General features: G+C 42.8%; 1 protein-coding gene and 1 non-coding gene across 2 annotated transcripts in view; both read right to left on the reverse strand.

Moving 5' to 3' along the window:
• The window catches only part of LOC124620069, a 717,768-nt gene that overhangs the window by 671,229 nt on the left and 27,085 nt on the right, over window positions 1–19,454 (reverse strand). The gene's annotated exons all lie outside the window — the stretch shown is intronic.
• Trnat-ugu lies at window positions 12,597–12,671 on the reverse strand. The gene has a single exon. It is a non-coding gene; the product is annotated as a tRNA-Thr (tRNA).

Here is a 19,454-nt window from a genome sequence, read left to right on the forward strand (position 1 = left end):
ACACAATACATTTACATTGATGCTCTCCAAACCACTATGACATGCTTAACAAGGGGTATGTTCCATTTTACACGATATTATGGGATATTACCCTTCCTTTCACATATGAGCGCAGGAGAAACGATTGTTTAATGCCCTCCGCGCGTGCTGTAATCAATCTATTGTTGTTCTCACGCTTCCTGTGAGAGAGATACGTAGGGGGTTGTAGTACATTCTGAGAATCATCTAAAGCTACCTCTTGAAGCCTTATAAGTAAGCTTTCTCGGGATAGTTAACGTCTGTCTTCAAGAGCCTGTCAGTTTAGCTTCTTAAGCATCTCTGTGAGACTCTCATGGCTCAGAAAAACCCGTGAATATTCGTGCTGCCTACCTGAGTATACATTCAATACTCCATGTTTGTCCTACTGGATATGAGTCCCACAACGTTGAACAATTTTCAAGGATGGGTCGCACGTGTGATTTGTAAGCTATCTTCTTTGTAGGCTATTGCATCTTCGCCCTATTGTACCAAAAACTCGAAGTCTTCCACCTGCTGTATCCATAACTGAGTCTGCGTGATCATTACATTTCACACCCCTGCAAAGTATTACGCTCAGGTATTCGTTTGTGTTGACAAACTCCAGCTATGGATCGTTAATATTATAGTCATAAGATACTTTTTCATTTGGTGGAGAGCACAATTTTACATTTCAGAACAGTTAAAGCAAGTTGCCGGCCTTTGTAGCACCTTGAAAACGTATCAAGACCTGACTGAATATTTATGCAGCTTCTTTGAGAGAGTATTTCACTATCGATAACTGCATTATCTGCAAGAAGTCTGCGATTACTATTTATATTGTCCGCAAGACCATTAATGAAGAAGATGAGCAGCAAGGTTCTAACATACTTCCTTGGAGCACATCCGAAGATACTTCTGCATTACAGAGAAATCAGCACGAGAAACTGTAAACGATGTTTCTCAAATAATGATCATGTGGTTTTCTAAAACGGATGCTCCCTAAATTTGGAGAAAACGCACTGTATTCAGTTCTGTACAAGAGAGGCATAGCAGCAATAGGTGGAGTACATAAACGGGAGTCAGAGAATAGGTTGTTGGCTCCCAATATTTTGGTACACAAAAAAAATGGTTCAAATGGCTCTGAGCACTATGGGACTTAACATCTGAGGTCATCAGTCCCCTAGAACTTAGAACTACTTAAACCTAACTAACCTAAGGACATCACACACATCCATGCCCGAGGCAGGATTCGAACCTACGACCGTAGCGGTCGCGCGGTTCCGGATTTTGGTACACAATCTGTCGAAATCTTGAACTGCCAGAAGCACATTACTGAGCTGCTCAAACAACTAAATTCAGCTAATTTTTATCCTGGTATAATTGCTAGTCTTGAAAATAAACGAATTTACCTCTTAGCTCGTTTCCCACATGTCCACTCAATAACGTCTTATGTGCTAATTCCCTGTCGTAACTCATCACTTAGAAAGAAAGTAATGACTGCACAAACATGAACAGTAAAAATAATATGTGCTGTTCACCTGCAATCATTTGGTAGTCACCTCTTACAATAGTTAAGAATTTTAACTGCACCTTCACAATATATTCGGTAGCAAAATTCGTCATAAGTAGTCTATTAGAACATGAGAAGAACAGTTGTGTCCACATTATGAAAAGAAAAATGACATTTATTACCCATTTTATTTGTTTATGACTCAGAAAGGAGTTCAATGTGCACCTACAAAAGTCTGAGAGCATTTGCCGAAAATCATCAACTGTATCACGTGTAGCGTAGCAAATTTTGAATCTAATATGAAATCATTTCTTCTGGGCAACTTCAACCATCACAGACGATTTTTTATTTAAAAATTAGTATCATGCACAAAAATTGTTTTAAGTGTAGCTGAATAAGTTGGACTGAAAAATAACTAATATTTTCCTTATCGTTAGCACTATTCGTGTATACATTTCCTGTAGACTGACTCGTTCCACATTTCGCAATAATAGTTGGTCATATGTGCTATGAATCGTGTAACTAAATAGGTCATTAATTTGAAGCTGTAAGAATTATAGGTTCCCTACAGCAAAAAAGACAACCCTCAAGCAAAAGCAATAGCTTACCTCTCACATAGCATTAGGCAATTAGAACATAAATACTTCCATCCTCTCCATTTACATGGGCAGTTGTACAACCGCTGAAGTATTGCTTTTCCACGTATTGGTCTATCGATTTATCGAATCTCAATACTTTTACTTAATTTAAATTGAATATTTCAGTTTTCTGCAGACTTTCAAAAGAAATAAGAACGCTTTTAATCTCTGCCGGATACAAGGTTTAGTTTAAATCTCAGCGTCGCCTAGACGCTGCGTACACAGAATCCCAAGGTACCTGCATTCACTCCTCGCCGTGCTGTTTCCAGCCGGTCGACGGAGTGTTCATACGATCGTCATGTCCCAGAATTTGCCTTTGTCGTTACGTAAGAAATAATTCTTAAGTCATAATGTTGGCAAAAGTCTGTGGCGACTTCAAATGATGATTCTTGGCAGTGCAGTTTGATGATGTTCCTTTGAACGAAACAGGTCGTGTCGTAACAAATCGTTTTTCAACAAACCTGTGGTGGTTTCTTATTGTTACTAACAACAATCAGTACCTTTACTTCCCATCGTTCCTTCATGCTGGGAAGCTTCCTTCGCAAGACGTGTCCGATTTCCCTCCGTATCTGTGTCCAACACGGGCTTACGCTCTTTCTCTAACGAACTCGTCGACGCGATATTAAACACTCGTCTTCCTTTCTTCGTGGTTGTGCTTGTTTCTTTTGTAAAAGTTCGACTGGAAATTCTTGTTTCGATATCTTGTGATAACACTCCTAACTTCGTACAGTCACTACAGATTATTTAACGTACTCCTTCTTTATCTCTTAAAGCAGTAGGTACCATCGCCCTGGTTGATCCTCTGTGCCTTGACTTCTGGAAGGCGTCAGATACAGCTCCGCACTACCGCCTAACGTAAGAACTTGCGTAATATACGACAAGCGTTGTGACTGCATAGCAGAAAGAATACAGCATGTCATTCTCAATGGAGGGAAATCTTCAGACACAAAACTAACTTCGGGTACACTCCAAAGGAATGGTACTGGGCCCTCACTTTCTACACTGAAGAGCCAAAGAAACCGGTACTCCTGCCTAATACCGTGTAGGGCGTAGAAGTGTCCCAACACGAGTGACATGGGCTCGACTAATGTCCGAAGTAGTACTGAAGGAAACTGATATCATGAATCGTGTAGGGCTGTCTACAAATCCGTAAGATTACGAGTAAGTGGAGATCTCTCCTGAACAGCACGTTGCAAGGCATCAGAGATGTGCTCAATAATGTTCATGTCTGAGGAGTTTTGTGGCCAGCGGAAGTGTTCAAACATAGAAGACTGTTCCTAGAGCCACTCTGTAGCAATTCTGTGCTTGTGAGAGGTCCCATTGTCCTGTTGTAATTGCCAAAGTCCGTCGGAATGCATAATGGACATGAATGGATGCAGGTGATCAGACACGATGCTTACGTATGTGTCACCTGCAAGAGTCGTGTCTAGACGTATCAGGGATCTCATATCACTCTCAACGCACACCCCCACACCATTACAGAGCCTCCACCAGGTTTAACATTCCCGTGCTGAGATGCAGGGTCCATGGATTCACGAGGCTGTCTCCATACCCGTACACGTCCATCCGCTTGGTACAATTTGAAACGAGACTCGGCCAACCAGGTAACATGTTTCCGGCCATGTCGGTGTTGACGTACCCGGCGAGGCGTAAAGCTTTGTGTCATGCAATCATCAAGTGTACACGAGCGGGCCTTCGGCTCCGAAAGCCCATGTCGATGATGTTTCGTTGAATGATTCGCACGCTGACACTTGGTGATGGACCAGCATTGAAATCTGTAGCAATTTGCGGAAGGGTTGCACTTCTGTCACGTTGAACGATTCTGTTCAGTCGTCGTTGGTCCCGCTCTGGCAGTATCTTTTTCCGGCCGCAGCGATGTCGGAGATTAGATGATTTACCGGGTTACTGATAATCACGGTACAATCGTTAACAGTTGCGCGGGAAAATCCCCACTTCATCGCTACCTCGGAGATGATCTACATCTACATCTACATTTATACTCCGCAAGCCACACAACGGTGTGTGGCGGAGGGCACTTTACCTGCCACTGTCATTACCTCCCTTTCCTGTCCCAGTCGCGTTTGGTTCGCGGGAAGAACGACTGCCGGAAAGCCTCCGTGATCTCCTCGCGAGGTATAAGTAGGGGGAAGCAACATATTCGATACCTCATCCAGAAACGCTCTCTCTCAAAACCTGGCGAGCAAGATACTCCGCGATGCAGAGCGCCTCTCTTGCAGAGTCTGCCACTTGAGTTTGCTAAACATCTCCGTAACGCTATCACGCTAACCAAATAACCCTGTGACGAACGCGCCGCTCTTCTTTTGATCTTCTCCATTTCCTCCGTCAACCCGACCTGGTACGGATCCCACACCGATGAGCAATACTCAAGTATAGGTCGAACGAGTGTTTTGTAAGCCACCTCCTTTGTTGATGGACTACATTTTCTAAGGACTCTCCCAATGAATCTCAACCTGGTACCCGCCTTACCAACAACTAATTTTATATGATCATTCCACTTGAAATCGTTGCGTACGCATACTCCCAGATATTTTACAGAAGTAACTACTACCAGTGTTTGTTCCGCTATCATATAATCATACAATAAAGGATCCTTCTTTCTATGTATTCGCAATCATTACATTTGTCTATGTTAAGGGTCAGCTGCCACTCCCTGCACAAAATGCCTATCCCCTGCAGATCTTCCTGCATTTCGGTGCAATTTTCTAATGCTGCAACTTCTCTGTATACTACAGCATCATCCGCGACAAGCCGCGTGGAACTTCCGACACTATCTACTAGGTCATTTATAAATATTGTGAAAAGCAATGGTACCATAACACTCCCCTGTGGCACGCCAGAGGTTACTTTAACGTCTGTAGACATCTCTCCATTGAGAACAACATGCTGTGTTCCGTTTGCTAAAATCTCTTCAATCCTGCCACACAGCTGGTCTGATATTCCGTAGGCTCTTACTTTGCTTATCAGGCGACAGCGCGGTACTGTATCTAACGCCTTCCGGAAGTCAAGGAAAACGGCATCCACCTGGAAGCCTGCATCTAATATTTTCTGGGTCTCATGAACAAATAAAGCGAGTTGGATCTCACAAGATCGCCGTTTCCGGAATCCATGTCGATTCCTACAGAGTAGATTCTGGGTTTCCAGGACTGACATGATTGGCTAGCAAAAAACATGTTCTAAAATTCTAAAACAGATCGATGTCAGAGATATAGGCCTATAGTTTTGCGCATCTGCTCGACGACCCTTCTTGAAAACTGAACTACCTATGCTCTTTTCCAATCATTTGGAACCTTTCGTTCCTCTGGAGTCTTACGGTACACGGCTGTTAGAAGGGGGGCAAGTTCTTTCGCGTACTCTGTGTAGAATCGAATTGGTATCCCGTCAGGTCCAGTGGACTTTCCTCTCTTGAGTGATTTCAGTTGCTTTTCTATTTTTGGACACTTATTTCGATGTCAGCCATTTTTTCGTTCGTGCGAAGATTTAGAGATGGAACTGCAGTGCGTTCTTTCTCTGTGAAACACATTTGGAAAAAGGTGTTTAGTATTTCAGCTTTACGCGTGTCATCCTCTGTTTCAATGCCATTATCATCCCAGAGTGTCTGGATATGCTGTTTGATGCACTTACTGATTTAACGTAAAACCAGAACTTCCTAGGATTTTCTGTCAAGTCGGTACATAGAATTTTACTTTCGAATTCACTGAACGCTTTTCGCATAGCCCTCCTTACGCTAAATTTGACATCGTTTAGCTTCTGTTTTGGCTGCGTTTAAATTTGCAGTGAAGCTCTCTTGTCTTTCGTAGTAGTTTCCTAATTATGTTCTTGAACCACGGTGGGTTTTACCCGTCCCGAACAGTTTTACTCGGCACGTACCTGTCTAAAACGCATTTTACGATTGCCTTGAACTTTTTCCATAAACACTCAATATTGACAATGTTGAAACAGAAATTTTCGTTTTGATCTGTTAGGTAGTTTGAAATCTGCCTCCTATTATTCTTGCTAAGCAGATAAACCTTCCTCCCTTTTTTTATATTCCTATTTACTTCCATATTCAGGGATGCTGCAACGGCCTTATGATCACTGACTCCCTGTTCTGCGCTTACAGAGTCGAAAAGTTCGGGTCTGTTTGTTATCAGTAGGTCCAAGATGTTATCTCCACGAGTCGGTTCTGTGTGTAATTGTACGAGGTAATTTTCGGACAGTGCACTCAGTATTATGTCACTCGATGCTCTGTCCCGACCACCCGTCCTAAACTTCTGAGTGTCCCAGTCTATGTCTGGTAAATTGAAATCTCCACCTAAGACTATAACATTCTGAGGAAATTTATGTGAAATGTATTCCAGATTTTCTCTCAGTTGTTCTGCCACTAATGCTGCTGAGTCGGGAGGTCGGTAAAAGCAGCCAATTATTAACTTAGTTCGGTTGTTGAGTATAACCTCCACCCATAATAATTCACAGGACCTATCCACTTCTATTTCGCTACAGGACAAACTACTACTAACAGCGACAAACACGCCACCACCGGTTGCATTCAATCTACACTTTCTCAACACCGTCTGTGCCTTTGTAAAAATTTCGGCAGAATTTATCTCTGGCTTCAGCCAGCTTTCCATACCTTTAACGATTTCAGCTTCGGTGCTTTCTATCAGCGCTTTAAGTTCCGGTACTTTACCAACGCAGCTTCGACAGTTTACAATTACAATACCGATTCCTGCTTGGTCCCCGCATGTCCTGACTTTTCCCCGCAACCTTTGAGGCTGTTGCCCTTTCTGTACTTGCCCGAGGCCATCTAACCTAAAAAACCGCCCAGTCCACGCCACACAACCCATGCTACCCGTGTAGCCGCCTGCTGCGTGTAGTGGACTCCTGACCTACCCAGCGGAACCCGAAACCCCACCACCCTATGGCGCAAGCCAAGGAATTATGCAGCCCACACGGTCGCAGAACCGTCTCAGCCTCTGATTCAGACCCTCTACTCTGCTCTGTACCAAAGGTCCGCAGTCAGTCCTGTCGATGATGCTGCAGATGGTGAGCTCTGTTTTCATCAAGCTAGCGAGACTGGCAGTCTTCACCAAATCAGATAGCCGCCGGAAGCCGGAGAGGATTTCCTCCGATCCATAGCGACACACATCATTGGTGCCGACATGAGCGACCACCTGCAGATGGGTGCACCCTGTATCCTTCATGGGATCCGAAAGGACCCTTTCCACATCTGGAATGACTCCCCCCCTGTACGCACACAGAGTGCACATTGGTTTTCTTCCCCTCCCTTGCAGTCATATCCCTAAAGGCCACCATCACGCGCCTGACGTTGAAGCTCCCAACTACTAGTAAGCCCACCCTCTGCGACCGCCCGGATCTTGCAGACTGAGGGGCAACCTCTGTAACAGGACAAGCAGCCATGTCAGGCCGAAGATCAGTATCAGCCTGAAACAGAGCCTGAAACCGATTCGTCAGACAAACTGGAGAGGCCTTCCGTTCAGCCCTCCAGAATGTCTTTCGCCCCCTGCCACACCTTGAGACGACCTCCCACTCTACCACAGGTGAGGGATCAGCCTCAATGCGGGCAGTATCCCGGGAAGCCACAGCCGTAGTCCGATCGGGGGATGCGTGGGACGAGCTGGCCGTCCGCGACAAACCCCCATCCGGACCCCTACAGTGATGTCCATTGGCAACAGCCTCAAGCTGTGAAATGCGTTCCATCGCACGTGAGCCAACTATAACACCAAGTTCAAACTCACTTAAATCTTGATAACCTGCCATTGTAGCGGCAGTAACCGATCTAGCAACTGCGCTAGGCACTTGTCTTAATAGTCGTTGCCATTCGCAGCGCCGTACTCCGCCTGTTTCATACGTCTGTATTTGCACACGCAAGCCTGTACCAGTTTCTCTTCAGTGTACAATACATGTAAATGCCCTAGTGGTTATTATTGTTAATTAGAGAAGACTTGTGGTGGAGGATGATTCCGTACACATACAAGTAACAAAGCTAGATAATTTAATGGAAATTCAGGGAGACCTATAGACGATTGACGCTTGGTTAAAATAGTCGCAGTCGACCACTTATTGAGCACAAACAGGCAGAAGGATCCATGACTGCAAGATTACATGACTGCAGTGTGGAATATCCAGGAGTCTGGAAACTTAGCGACTTTGGAACGACCACATAAAGCCAAGAGCAGGTAAGACATTTGTTCTAGACTGAGATCCTGTGGAAGAATACTCAGGAAGCGTAGATCGCTCACAAAGGAAGTAGTTTACAAAACCCTCTTTCGACCAGTAATTGATTGTGGTTCGTCAGTCTGAGATCTGTACCGGAATGGATTGATAGAATAAATAGAGAAGATGCGAAAAAGAGTAGAAAGTTTCCTTGCAGGTTGAATTAATACGCGCGAAAGCGTCACGGAGATGTTCGGCCAGCTCCATTGGCAAGCGCTGCACGATGTGATTTACTGTTAAAATTCCGAGAGCGCACATTCCTAGAAGAGTCACCTAATATATTACTTCGTCCTCTGTATATCACGAGAAACGATAATGAATCTAAAATGAAAGAGATTCCAGTTTTCGTAGAGGTTTATATGAAACAGTCTTTCCGCGAACCAATGGTGACCGGAGCAGGCAAAAGGGGAAGTGACATAGGCATACGAAGTACCCTCCTCCATACACTGTGAGGTGATTTGCAGAGCCTAGATGTAGATATAATACTATAATCGTCGTCGACGGAAACTGGTACTAGTTTTAGACTCTAATAATTGTTTAACTGTTCCCCATGCAGCGCTACAATGCTGTAGCAGTAGGAAAGCTATAAAACTTCGTTCTGAATTATCCTGCATTATATTTCACAAAATACTCTACACGCACATGGGTAATTATTTAGATCGTTGTCAGCAATCTGAGAAAGATATTTCCGATATTTTAAAACGCGTTCAAACACTGAGCTCGGAAAAAAAAAACAATTTTGCGTTAGTTAGTACACAGCGAAGCCCAATATGCGAATGGAACCAACTGTTAGCCTCTGTTAATTAGGTAAACATAAACACATACGCATTAATCGGAAATCGACCGAAACGCTGCGTTATTATTAGCGCATTGCGTCTGATGCAGACAAATTTGGCTTGTGGGTATCCTTGTAAACTGCAAATGTTTATAACAATTGATCACTTATTATTTCGCAGTCATAATAACAAATACATTCTTACCGCTTGGAGGTATGACAGCTGTTTAATGACTTGTTAATTAAAAGGGCTGGAGTCACTGCAGATAGCAAGATTGGCATAGGTTAGGTCCCGTGACGAAAACAAACAGTAAAAAAGGGTGCTGGCAAGTAACCGTTTTTCCTTTTTTCATCTTAATTTTTCTTCGACACGATCATGCATGTTTGTTAATGTTGTTAGAGTTGAGAACGTGACGGAAAGCGTTTGCACCATGTGCCTTTAGTCTAAAGACGACAATTGGCTGTCCGAAACCAGTAACGGCATTATAAAACGCTCATATGATTGTGTCGAAAAAATAAATAAAATAAAACGTTTCTATTCTACTACTTATGTTACACACACGTCTAATAAAAGAAGTTGTCCTGAAATGCAGAACTGCTAAGCAAAAATGCTACAGGACAAATGAAAGGCAGCAGAAACATGCATCACTAGCCGAAACACACATGTCGTCTACAGTAAAATGAAAGAGGCCTCTTTATATCAGAAAAGCAGTTGAATGACAATCAGAACTGAGATGGTAAACCAGTATCAGGAACAAGACAGATAGTTGAAAGGCTGTCTACGGGGGAAAGAAACTAGAGGATTATACTATAGAAAGAGAAGAGAAAATACTTGAAGACGAGAGAGAAGACATGATACTGCGAGAAGAATCTGACAGAGCACTGAAAGGTCTAAGTGGATCAGAATTATTGAGAACCTGGAAAAGTCAGCGATGACAAAATTTGATGAAAAGATCAGGTCATCATCCTTTAGGGAAGTTGGTGCACTCAGCGACTGTGATACTATTTATAAATTATAGAGGGCAGCAGTCAGTCGTCCATTTTTTTGGCGGTTTTATTTGGCAAATCGAGATTTCGACTAGTGCCTAGCCATTATCAATGCACTATTTTCTAGTCTCGATACATGTCAGTTCCTTGTCGTTCGGCGTCAGTCACAGTTCTTTGAATACTACTGTTTACAGTATTATAACCACGTGTAGCGATGAGTACAGTAACGTATTTTATTTTTTTCAAAGTTTACTGTCATTTCTTGATATTGTTGCCGCAGATACACTGTGAAAGTAACCTGCACATTATCTGTCACTGCCAAACAACTGCCAAACTACTGTATACAGTAGTATTCAAAGAACTGTGACTGACGCCCGAACAACAGGGAACTGCCGAGTACTGAGACTATAAAATAGTGCATTGGTAATGGCTAGGCACAAGCCGAAATCTGGATTTGCCAAATAAAACCTACAAAAAGGACGACTGATTGCACCGCTCTATAACTTATAAAAAATTCATAAATTCATGAAATGTTTTCACAGTTGCGAATACGGACAACCAACAACTGCATAACGGAATGGCGACAATGAACAGGGCATCGAATCTGGATTTCCGCTTATGTTGAGTGGTCGCCTTAATATTACGGCATCCGAGCACGCTCAACGAACATATCCAAGTTTCCATATGTCGTCAACCAAGTATCTAAAACCTGCACTCGTACATTCATTATGTATATTTCCGTACAGGGGAGACATTTTATTGACAGTTGCTTGCCCGGTGTCGGCGAAATGCGATATTTCAGCACCGGTGTTGTTCAGAAGTACGATGCACTGATCCTTCGGACGTGAATGCAAGCCGCGCGTGTTAGGAGCGTGGTCTTGGGCGCCTTGTCGCGCTTCGCGCGGCTCCCCCAGTCAGAGGTTCGAGTCCTCCCTCGGGCATGGGTGTGTCTGTTGTCCTTAGCGAAAGTTAGTTTAAGTTAGATTGAGAAGTGTGTAAGCCTATGTACCGTTGACCTCAGCAGTTTGGTCCCATAGGAACTTACCACCACCATGAATACAAGTCTGAAGGAACATCCCATCGACTTTCGAACAACACAGGCGCTGCAATATCGGATCGTATAGTATGACGAAACTGTTGCGCTTGGTGTGCGAGATATACGACCAGAGGAAGTACCTTAGGACTTCAGGAGGACTGTAATAATTCCAGTTCCACAGAAGGCAGGAGCTGGCATGTCTGAATACTATCGGACGATCAGTTAAATAAGTCATGGTTGCAAAACATTGACACGAATACTGATTCTTCAAATTCTTCCGGAGCAATTCATAACCAAATACTTCGCCAGTTAGCTATTTCCTCACTGGCACGAATTATTTGCGGAAGAGTGGAAAAAACTGGTAGAAGCCGACCTTTGGGAAATCAGTTTGGGTTATATAGAATTGAAGAAATATACTGGACTTATGTCTTACCTTAGAAGACCGGTTAAAGAAAGGCAGACCTTTGTTTTTGATATCTGTAGATTTACAAAAAGCGTCGACAATGATGAGAGAACGACACTCTTTGCAATTTTCAAGTAGCAAGAATAAAAGCACGGAGAGAAAGGTTATTTACAACTTGTACAGCTGTCAGAGTCGAAGTACCGGAAAACGAAAGTGGTAGTTGAGAGGGGTATGAGGCAGGATTGTAGACTACCCCAATTTTATGCAATCTGTGCTTTGAGCGAGTAGTGAAGGAAACAAAAGATAGTTGATGGGAGCAGAAGTAGATAGTATAGAAACTTTAGACTTGCAAATATCGTGACAAGTGTTCCTGAAAAGAGGGATCTATTAAAATATAATATAAATTCAAGTGTTAGGAAGCATTTTCTGAGGACATTTGACTGGAGTGTAATCTCGAACGGAAGTGAAACGTAGATGATACGCTGTTCAGAAAAGAGAATAATACAAGCTTTTGAAGTAGGGTGTTACAGAAGAATTCTGAAGATTGGATGAATAAGTATAATAACTAATGGGAAGGTAGCTAATCGAATCAGGAAATCAAGAAGTTTATGGCACAACCTGACTACAAGAAGGTTGACTGCTTGTATCCTGCGGCATCAAGTAGCAGTCCTGTTTGATAACGGAGTGTGCGCTTCGCCTTCTCGACCACCAGTCTCATCTGGACCTACAGAATATTGGACATCATTTAGTTTAGGAAGCTGCCAATAGATCAGAAATAAAATAAAATTTACCTTGACATACGAATAAGTCAGCATAAATGGTCATTTAAATAAGAAGACCAGTAAATATTATTCCTAAGGCTGTCTAATACTATATATGACGGTAGTATCTGTTCCCGAAAGAACAGTTACCGTGGATGACCATGCAGCTATGCTAGAAATGAAATGATAATTAAATGGACACCCTAGCTGCAAACAGGTGTTGATGTACTTCATTGGGGACATGCTGAAAATGTGTGCCCCGACCGGGACACGAACCCGGGATCTCCTGCTTACATGGCAGACGCTCTATCCATCTGAGCCACCGTGGGCACGGAGGTTAGTGCGACTGCAGGGACTTATCCCTTGCACGCTCCCCGTGAGATACACACTCCCAACATGTCCACACCACTACATTCGTAGTACGCCTAATAGATGATGGGCAAACATCTACTAGGCGTACTACGAATGTAGTGGTGTGGACATGTTGGGAATGTGTATCTCACGGGGAGCGTGCAAGGGATAAGTCCCTGCAGTCGCGCTATCCTCTGTGCCCAGGGTGGCTCAGATGGATAGAGCGTCTACCACGTAAGCAGGAGATCCCGGGTTCGAGTCCCGGTCGGAACACACATTTTCAGCATGTCCCCAATGAAGTACATCAACGCCTGTTTGCAGCTAGGGTGTCCATTTAATTATCATTTCATTGCTGTCTAATACGTTCACTTTGAGACAAAGCGCAAATAATAGTATGGCATTCGCTTGGTTACAACTGGTAAATACTCATATTTTAGAAAAGGACAAACCAGAAAGCTGATATTTCCATATGAGTGGACGAAAACGAATCGAAAGAACAGAAATGGAGTAGAGACACAGTGGAGGGGTAGAGAGACACAGACTTTCTTGGAGATAGATAATAAACTGGAAGGTATGGTCTCCAGCAGGCAGTGCAAAGAGTCAGAAATGTATGTAGTTCCATTCGAAAAATAAAACGCAGTTGTGATATTTTGGCAGCTATAGACGTTATAAATTAGCCACATCTTCTGCTATAAACAAGTGGAAATCGCTCGTTCTAAATGTGCTTTGGATAGATTGTATTAGATACCTCACTCCACATATAAAGCCTGAAACGCTTGAAACATTCTCAAACTGCGCTGTGCTCAGGACTTTACTACTATTCGGCCCAATAATAAAGTTTAGCCAACCATAGGCTGAAATCCAAATACCTCCAGCAAGGATTTCCTGAAACTTTAATTTATACTAGATGTTAACATACTTCTCTTACACCATCTAGTCACATGTAAACGTATTTAGTCGACTGAAATTAGAACAATGAATGTCTCAGTCGTATTTGAAAGTTACAGTTAGCACCGAGCTACATTTAGAATTAATGGTGGCATAATTCAGAAGAGACAAGATGGAACGCTTTATGTCAGATACAAGTTTCTATTAGTAATAGGTGATTTAGAATGAGACCACAGTTAACTTGATATTCTTCACTCAATACAGCGTCGAAACGCCAGTCGAGCGTATACGTTATTGATATAAATAAAATTTAAATTTATTCTTAGTCGGTGTTTCGTATAATGTATATAACCAGCGTAGCGATGAGTACAATAAAGTATTTTACTTTTTTCAAAATTTACTTTCATTTCTTGACATGTTGCCGCAAATACACTGTGAAAGTACCTTTCACATTATCTAGCACTGCCAAACAACATAGTTCGAGGGAACTTGGACCATGTTCTGTTGCAGTACTGCTATGGTGTAGAACATAAGGTAAATGATAACAATATGGAATAACACGAAAAGAAATGACACTTCGGTTCATAGTCAATAATCGCACTGATGGCAACATGCTCTATGGTGGTCTTCTGGACATTAAAAAAGGTGGGACATGGTTCTTAATAGGACGTGGGATCATTATGAACCGCAGTGCATGCCTTGTAACGTGCTCCTATGTTGGCAACTAAGGAGTTCTTGTGGTAGGGGGTTCGATTTCTGCACCAATGCAGTTAACAACGGCTGGCTGTCATTGGCGCACGTAGACATGCCGCATTACGTCTTTCCAGCGCATACCACATTCGCTCGATGAGACTTAGGTCAGGGGTACGGGCAATCTAGTCCATTCACCGAATACTCTCGTGTTCCAAGATTCCCTCCACCTGCGTTGTTCGATGCAGTTGGGCACTGTAATTCATAAAAATGAAGCCAGTGCCGAATACACCCCTGAAATGACGCATCTGGGGAAGGAATACAGCGACACAATAAAGTCGACCCGTGAGTGTACCGTGATCACGTACGTGGACGTCAGAACATCCATGCATCATACCTTCACACGCCGTAACACATGGACAACCAAAACGATCATGTTCGACAATGTTCCTAGGTTCATCACGTACCCCCACATTCCAAGAGGTAGTAGCACTCAATACATCGAGAAACATCGTCGAACATGATCGTTTTAGTAGACCAGGTGTAACAGTGGGCATAGACATAATGTTGTATGAACATACTGACACCCAGTTCTTTGAACACGGTACACTCTCAGGTCACTGTATTCCTTTTCGGTGAGTGTCTTATCAGAGGCGTATTCGGCCCTGACTTCGTTTTTGAGGATGACAGTGCTCCACCGCATCGAACAGCGCAGGTCGAGGAGGTCACGGAACGGAAGGGTATTCGGCGAATGGACTGTCCTGTTCGTTTCACCTATTTAACTCCCATCGAGAAAATGAAGGATACGCTGGGGAGAGTAATGAAGCGTGTCCCCAAGCACCAACGCCCATATAACAGTTGTCGACCGCGCTGGTGGAGAAATACAAACATTTCCTCAAGAGTTAGCAAATTAAGACCAGCACAGGAGAACTGCCATCCATGGTTATCACACAGCACCATGTCCCACCTTTTTAAAAGCCCAGTGCAGCATCATAAATTGAAGTCAATTCGCTATAATTATTGGGTTCAAAAATGGTTCAAATGGCTCTGAGCACTACGGGACTTAACATATGTGGTCATCAGTCCCCTAGAACTTAGAACTACTTAAACCTAATTAACCTAAGGACATCACACATCCATGCCCGAGGCAGGATTCGAACCTGCGACCGTAGCGGTCACGCGGTTTTAGACTGAAGCGCCTAGAACTGCACGGCCACACCGGCCGGCTATAATTATTGGGCATTATGAGTCTTGACGTTAATGGCCTTAAAGTTCGTAGCTTGTTTACCATTAAATTACATTCAGTCAGAACACGAGAAATCGAATGCATCTATTTACGAGTCTACCTTACTTCTCATGCTGAATTACTTCCATTGTGACGGAAAACCATCCTAAGAGAATTAGTGAGTTGTTTCCCAGTCAGTCTCAAAGGAAAGAAGAAGCTGTAAATGAAATCAGGGAGGCAGCGCAGAACGAATGAAAACCGTTCAACTTCTATAATTCATTAAAAGTTAGTGATCGGTAATTAATAAATTGATGTGTTTCAGTAGTGAAAAGGCTATTCAAAGAATAAAATTTATTCATTAAGAAAATTAATGTAGAAAATTCAATATAAAGGGTGACATCGTGCACAAAAGCATATCAAGAAACTGGTGGTGGAACGGGGGGGGGGGGGGGGGGGGGGTCGTAGTAAATGTACGTCTGTCTGCTGTCTGACTGTCAGGCCAGAGTGAGAGTTGTTCGCGAAGATTTTCTCTTACGAGAGGCTGGGGTGCATCGGCATCCTGTGTTGTTCTACTTAATTAAAGATTACCTTTCCACTTCAGATGGTATGTCATGGAAATTGCTTCGTCAACTTACGCTCGTATTTATATCCACAGTGGGCATTAGCTGGTTTGTTATTGTAAAACCTAAATAATTTTCCACTCCCACATATCTGTCCTCCCTTGCGTAAGAACAGTCAATGGAAAAATATCCAAGTCCTAATAGAACATTTGAAATTTGACACGAAAACAAAGCATAATAACAAAATAAATATTAAGAAGACGCAAAAGAACAAAATCCACCATTATACCACGTGTGAAAGCGACGATAATAGGTCAACTTACCATGTTAGTAGACGATGCCGTCAAAATTTTCATGCCGAGAAACCGTGATGTGCCATGCCGCGAAGTGATGCGACGGTCCGATGATATGCTTGAATGCCGCCATTTGAAATGCATTGTGGAATACTTTGACGCGACGTGACGCAACGTGACGTGACGAGACAGCGAATGTGAAATGCCCCAAGATCATGTAACAATTCCAGCGTAATGTTGACGACATGTGCAGAAAGCAGGGCGCACTCCATAGATGTTCTACTCTACGGCTTTGGCCATGGAGTCTACAAAAATGCCTTGTAAACGATCGCGCATTTCATGAAGAGCAGGAATATCTGTGGATTGGACATAGCGTATGTCGCTTACATCACATCGGAATTGTTATGTGAGTGTAGTATATTACTAACGCAGATTTTTTACGGATTGTGCCGAAGCTGATATTTTAATATTACACATTTTCCTTGGTTTATAAATTTATTTATTAGTAACGGAAATGGTATATAATTGTTACTGTTCAGTTGCAAATCACAATACGTCAAAATGATGAAAATTTGGATTTCGTAGGTAAGAACCACAGATCACTAATTACGGTTATCATACTAGAAGTAAGTGCTGTATCTGCTGAAAAATATCCAGGCACATTATTGTAAAGAGTTTATGCCGTAGTGATAATCTGTGTGGCCGCAAAGCATATGCGAACAAATACTAGATCAGTTAATGCATGAGTTCGTTGCTACTCAATCTCTCTAATGTAGGCGTGTTTAGAGTAGTGTGCCACGTGCCACTCCAGATAAAATTTATATCTGACACCCTGAGTCATTTCTTTCACAGTATTGTACAGATCTCCAAACCACTATGCTTATTTTAAAATATGAAACTGTTCTATTAGTAACTATAACGTGCAGAACGATTATGTGCGATTAATTTTTAGGTTCCCTAAACATGGACACAAATTTTTAAAAAAAGTGTATCATGATAGAATTTCTGGACGCATTCATACTGGGCTACTATGAAGATATTTCACACCACCACAGCATAACTTACTCCGGGACTCAGCAATAAGCTAAACTGCATGTCGAAATTTGAAAAATAGCGATTACTTTTCATTCTTTTCCTACCACAAAAGAGAAACATCTCATTTGTGACAGTTGCCACAAAGCAAGCGAAATGCTGTAAGCCAAGTGCATTTCAGATATCGAAAGCAACATGCCAAAGTACCTATGCAGTATGTGTGCAGAATCCAAGATCCTTTTGAACAGCATCTCTGTACAAACTGCAGTATGTAATTACATTAAAAAACTACAGAGTGCTTACGGGGAAAATTTACACTGTACCATAGCCACGTGACATGTGACAATGTACAACAATCAGGCAGAACATTATGCCCACTGCCCACCGGGACGATGCGTGCTACTTGGTGACGTTGCGGGCACATGACGCGGTAAGAAAGGATATAAGCGGATCAGACACGCATGGGGGATCAACCCGGCGATGATATGGGCATAAAATAGGGAAATCCATTGAGATGAGCGACACTGGTTGAATGTTCACGTGTTACAATCATGAGTATGTACTGAAGGACGTAGAAGGACAGTGAAACTACAATTAGGCGCTAAATAGTTGCACGTTCAACCTCTTCGCAGAACGTTGGATTCGGAGGCTTGTCTGGTCTGTAAATTAGGATAGATGGTGATCTCTGGCATCTCGGTCCAAAGAGCACAATGCTGGAGCACGCACAAGTGTTTTGGAGCACGCTGTTTGTCGAACATTGTTGAACATGGAGCTCCGCAGCAGACCGCTGCTACGTGTTCACATGTTGATCCAACGACATTCTCTATTACGATTGCAGTGGACACGGGACCATCGAGATTCGACGGTCGATCAATCGATACGTGACGGCTGTTCGGCTGAATCATATTTTTGCTACTGTAAGTCTATTGTCGTGTCTACAACCGCTGTCATCGAGGTGAACGGCGGCTCGAAACGAGCAGCGCGCCACGGACGCAAGGTGGTGGGAGCAGTATTATGCTATGTGAGACATTCTTTTTGCGCTGGCATGCGATCTGTGGCAGGTTCCCAAGACACTCTATGAGAACTGCGAACCACCTGCATGTCTTCATGCTTTATGTCTTCCCTGAAGGTGATGTCTTGTTTCAGCAGTATAATTGTCCAAGTCTCTGAGCCAGAACCATGTTACATTGGTTTGGGGAGCAATATAGTGGAATCGCGTTGGAGTCTCGGCGACCAAATTCGCCAAATATAAATTCTATGTTCCCCTTGTGGGTCGCTGTCGGGCTCCATCACTTCAAGTACGCAAATCAGCGGCTCATTATTTACACGAATTACGTGAAATATTGTAGGATCCATCATACACAGAATCAGGGATGTTTTTCGTTCCAAACGTGGATAAACAAGCTGTTAATCAGGTAGTCTCAATGTTTTGGCTACAGAAATGGCTACAGAAATGACGTTCTGCGCATCTGAATGCGCACTCCATTGATGTTCCTCCTGTATGACGATATGTAAGATTTTTGACAATGAATTTATAAAGGTGAAGAATTAAAGATAACGCTAAAATCTGACCTTTCGGTAAGAACGTCGTTTGCATTTACACAAGTAAATTCCAGTTCTTATAAATTTGGTTTTATATTACCTTTATCTGCAGTGTGAAGTAAGTAGTCCTCGTTTCTGTGCTCGTTTTTGTCTCGTTATTGTCAACGTATGTGTATACAGTATATCTACGACGTATTTTTCTTTCCGTTGCTGACTAGACTGTACGATTGAAATCAAATTGATATGTTGACAGAACGTGGGTCAACAAAGTGACATGAAAACCGAAACAGTATTGAAAGCACTGAGTGGGAATCAGCCATCTTCTATAAAAAGCGGAGATATCGACTTCATCCGTCGGAAGTAATATGACCGATATTTCCTGTCATGCAAACGGAACCTTCTTCTGATTCATTATCTAGCAAAGCGTGGCTGAATACCTGGCACGTATAATGGGAAACCTCCGGCCAAACTTTACCAAAAATTACGCTTGATGTCGCCTCAACAGTACAACTGAAAAATTTGTATTTCTTAA

Source organism: Schistocerca americana, chromosome 6 (genome assembly GCF_021461395.2).
Source record: "Schistocerca americana isolate TAMUIC-IGC-003095 chromosome 6, iqSchAmer2.1, whole genome shotgun sequence".
Classification (NCBI taxonomy): domain Eukaryota; kingdom Metazoa; phylum Arthropoda; class Insecta; order Orthoptera; family Acrididae; genus Schistocerca; species Schistocerca americana.